Source organism: Otolemur garnettii, unplaced genomic scaffold, assembly GCF_000181295.1.
Source record: "Otolemur garnettii isolate 467f Iridium unplaced genomic scaffold, OtoGar3 scaffold00049, whole genome shotgun sequence".
NCBI lineage: Eukaryota > Metazoa > Chordata > Mammalia > Primates > Galagidae > Otolemur > Otolemur garnettii.
The window spans coordinates 8675025-8679862 of NW_003852444.1; the positions used below are offsets into that span (position 1 = coordinate 8675025).

Sequence of the window (4838 nt, forward strand, 5' to 3'; positions counted from 1 at the left end):
AAAAAAAAAAAATCCATGCATACATGTTTGTTTAGGCTTAGACTCTTTCTCAAAAGTACAGAGGAAAGTGGTAACAGGAAGCTAGGAGCCAGAGAACAAGGTGGGAGAAGTCCTTTAAACAAAATCCTTTTATATCCTAATCCATGGGAGAAGTTACCTATTAAAAAAAAATTTTTTTTTTTTTTGGTTGCAGTTGTCATTGTTGTTTAGTTGGGCCAGACTGAGTTCAAACCCACCAGCCTGGGTGGATGTGACTGACGCCCTCCCCAATGAGCTAGGGCACGGCCACATTCAAATTTTTTTAATTCAAGAAAAATGGGGGGCTGGCTGGGAATGTGGCTCATGCCTATAACACTAGCACTCTGGGGGTTTGAGACTAGCCTGAGCAAGACCCCATCTGTAAAAACAGCTGGGCATTGTGGCAGGCACCTATGGTCCCAGCTACTGGGTAGGATTGCTTTAGTCCAAGAGTTTGAGGTTGCTGTGAGCTATGATGATGTCATGGCATTCTACCCAGGACAACAGAGTAAGATTCTGTCTCAAAAAATAAAAAAAAAAGTGCTGATTAAAGTATATTTGACAATTACAAGGTTAATTTCTGATTGTAGGAAGAAAAGAAAGCATTAATTGCAGAGATAAGCAGAAATTTCCCCCCCCCTTTTTAAAAAGAGACAGGGTCCTGCACTGTTGCTCAAAACCATCAAACTACCAGGCTCAAGCAATCTTTCAGCCTCAGACTCCAAAGTAGATAGAACTACAGGTGTGCCCCAACTGCTCTTGGCTAGAAATTCTACTTCTTGAGATGTTGATTTCATTATACGTTTGGGTTATACTTTTCTTAGGAGAATCACTATACAATTAAAATGTAATTACCTTTTTAATGCAAAAAGGCATAAAATTTTCTCATACACAACTTCTCACTTGTCCACTGTATAATGGCAAATGTATCTGTAATCCCAAGTATAAATCTTTTGAGGGAAGAGTTAGATCATACATCATTAAGGAAAAACATGCATACTCAATAGACTATGAATGCTACTGGGACAAAGACTATTATTTTGCATATATTTAAATTTTCCAGTTTCTGACAGGATTCTCAGAATATAGTTCCTCAGTTAATGAATAGCAAATTGATTTGGTAAAATTAGTAACTATGGATTTGCCTAACAACAGTATAAAATAAATAGATAATTCACCAGAAACTGGCTTCTAGATATTAATTTTAATTTGGAACAACATAATTTAATACCAAATATTTAACAAGCACCCATTATAATGGCTACACTGAAATCATCATAATTTGTGTCTGATCAACTATATAAAACTCACCAATTTTTCTTCTGATAAAAGGTAGAATCGAAATCTCAAAGAATAAAGGAAGAGACTACTCATTAACGGTCATGTTTACTAATCTAGCACCATAATTCCAGTCTTAGACTCTCCCATGCAGCTGGAAGGATATGGGAAAAGGTAAGGGTGTTGGAAATGTAAGGGCAGTTCTTAACCTGGGCCCCATTTTCACTCTAAGGCAACACAGGGTCTAGCAAAGAAGAAAATCGCTGCGGCTGGAGCTTTTGGTTCAGATGGTAAAGGCGGCCCTAAAACGCAGGAGAATCAGTGTATCCAGAAGGCAGTGCTGGAGTCGGCCTTACGAACTAGGGGGTTTCTTCCTGGCATCCAAGTCCTTTTTAATTTCTTCAAGTTTTTTAGCCACGTTAGGCATCTTTAAAAAGAAAAAAACATTATTATAATTTTGCATCTACCTAATCAATATTCTTTCACTTCTGTTCCCCCAAAGATATGGTTTTATAAGTTTTTATCTTCCTCTGAAAGAGACCTGCTAAATACTTTTGTAGCCTCATAACTGCACACAAAAAACATTAAAAGTTGTAAGTATGCTCCCTCCCTCTCTTAAAGGCAGGTTCTAACTTCTGCTTTTACATACCCACTTCACCCCTGAATCCAGTGCCAAGTAAAAGTTGAACATATAAGCCCCTGCCTAGAAACTGATAAGACTAAAGCAAAATATCCCTTTGATATTGACAAAAGGAATTCCCTTTGTCATAACTGAAAGATTTATGACAAACCAAAAGTGAATACTATATTTCTCATGCTCATCATTTTAAAAATCCAGAGATCCATTCCTGGATCCCTATTTATGGGCAGCTGTACCACCCGGTTTCCATCTTCCCCCTATACAAAGTGATGTTAATATAATTCCCTACTTCACAAAACTCTATCCTCCTTAAATGTGTTACATCATGTATAATCATCTCCAAAATTCTCAGTTACCTCTACTACTTGGTTCTGAGGCTGAAAAGATTATCCAATTAATCTTTACATTCTCACTTACCACATAATTTTCCATAGAATTTTAGGAACCCAACTTAATATATTACTCTGGGGTAATGAACACAGCTTGGGATCAACATGAGACCGCCTAGACTGATGGGATTTTGCCCTCTTGTGGTGATACAGAGGACAAACGCTTCTGTGAGGTGGATTATTTTTTTTCAGTGGTAAACCTTTCTACAATATTCAGGCCATGCTCCTCAGACCTATAACCTCATTTATGTTGGAAGGCACACCTTACCTTGACAAAGAAAAGTCACTCTAAAACAGTTACATGGAAGCAAGGAGGTCGTGGATACGGCTACTTACGTCATAGTTCTGAGCCAGATACATTCCAACCACGTTGCCCAAAGTAAATCCAAGCTGAAAGAATAAAACAGGAAGAGTTACAACGCATACCAAGTGCTGTGGTAGTCTGATGCCAAACCAAAATACAGAGACAATATGTCCTTCCTAAGGAGCTCGGGAAGTTAGAAGACCCGGGTGTCCCGTCTAGGACTACGTACTGCATACAACATGAGATTCATATTTTTCTTCTATAAACACAGAAATTACCCTCCCCACAGGTTAAAGAGCATACAAAAGAAAGAACAAATGGTGGCACTGAGTAAACGCACCCTAAATTCTCCTTATCCCTTCACAATCTCCATAAAAACTTGAACATAAGCTCTAGAAATTCAAGCCAAAGTACAGATTTTTGTTACTGAATGCTGTACTTGTTTTCTGCCTTTTTTGGGGGGAGGGGGGTGTTATAGGTATTGTTATTCTTCTCTAAATCAAATAAAAACTATTCAGTTTAATAAGTAATCAGTTAAATCGTAGGATGTGAAATCACAGGATCTGTGAAGGAACTCTCACAGTTGCGTCTCCTCATATTTCACAAAAGGAACCTGAGTCCCAAGATGGAAAGGCACTTATCCCAAGTTATTCACAACAAGGAATACAGGACAACGTACAATAGATACCCACTCAAAAACTAAAATATGTGATGACAGAAAATAATAGGGAACGCTGACATGCTGCTGAGAACACATACAGCTTAGCAATCTGCCATGGGTATAGTCTTAACAGGTCTATGGAAAATATACCTCTAGCTCAGTGACAAAAGAGATAGGCACAATTTGTAGAGAACTAAAGTGTTTCTTCAGTTAGTTGTTCCTTTAATTAGTGACTATTTTTCTGAACAATAACTATTTTATGAAAATTTAGGGTACTCCTTATATAGGACTAAAGCTCCTGTAGCTTTGATTTTTAATGATGATAATTCCTTGTTTTATTCCTAAATAAAAGGCTCCAACTGAAGCCTAATTTCTATTTTTTAATCATTTTGTTTAACTGGTGTTGTTCCTATTTAATCAGCATGCAGCAGAAAGGTTAAAACAGAAAAAGTATGGCACTTAATACTACCAATCACATTATGGCCTGGTGAAACCTATCTTCAACTTGGAGATGCATATTTGAGAACACAAAACAGTTGGGTCCTTACTCAGCTTTAAGCTTACTAAGCTTGAAGCACCAAAAACATAATTTAAATTGATTTGTTGCCAGCAAATTAAGAAACAAAAAAGAGGCTATCTAATCTCTCGTCATACATCATTTTCTGATGTAATTCATCAGATGCATATTGGAAAATCATATTTTTACCAACATAGTGCCAAGAAGCAGAATGGGGTGGCAACTGTAGCTCAGTGGGTAGGGCGCCAGCCACATACACAGAGGCTGGCAGGTTCGAACCCAGCCCAGGTCAGCTAAAATCAACAAACACCAACAAAAAAATAGCTGGCTCTTGTGGCAGGCGCCTGTAGTCCCAGCTACTCAGGAGGCTGAGGCAAAAGAATTGCTTAAGCCCAAGAGTTCAAGGTTGCTGTGAGCTGTGACGTCACAGTACTCTACTGAGGATGACATAGTGAGATTACAACAACAAAAAAATAGCCAGGCATTGTGGCGGGTGCCTGTATTTCCAGCTACTCGGGAGGCTGAGGCAAGAGAATTGCCTAAACCCAGGAGATGGAGGTTGCTGTGAGCTGTGTGATGCCACAGCATTCTACCAAGGGCGATAAAGTGAGACTGTCTGTACAAAAAAAAACAAAAAACAAAAAACAAAAACAAAAACAAATAAACAAACAAACAAACAAAAATATATATATGAATTCCAGCTTTTCCTTCTGACTCAATTTAATCAAATTTCCTCTACAATTATACTCAATGTCTTCACTATGTTTATTGATGGGTCAGGAAAATGTAATAAAGGGGTAGTCACTTGGAAACAATAAGAAACTTGGGAGCACTCTATTTCCACTATAATTTAACCACTCAATGTGCTGAACTCACTGCAGCCATTCTAGCTTTGCAATTGTTCCCTTACCAGCCATTTAATACTGTGGCACATTCGGCCTATGTTGTGCATGCTATCCAAACCATTACCGATGCTCTTATTCACCAGTTTTCCAATGAAATTTTATGTAATTTGTTTTCATCTCTTCAAA

At 38.0% G+C, this 4838-nt stretch overlaps 1 long non-coding RNA gene across 1 annotated transcript in view; it reads right to left on the reverse strand.

The window, feature by feature from the left end:
- Positions 1 to 1385: 1385 nt before the first annotated feature.
- Positions 1386 to 4838, reverse strand: part of LOC100960686 — a 15007-nt gene continuing 11554 nt past the window's right edge. The window contains exons 2-3 of the long non-coding RNA XR_001161369.2: positions 2662 to 2715; positions 1386 to 1723 (exon numbers count right to left, since the gene is read on the reverse strand). This is a non-coding gene — a long non-coding RNA (uncharacterized LOC100960686). The remainder of the gene's footprint in view (positions 1724 to 2661; positions 2716 to 4838) is intronic.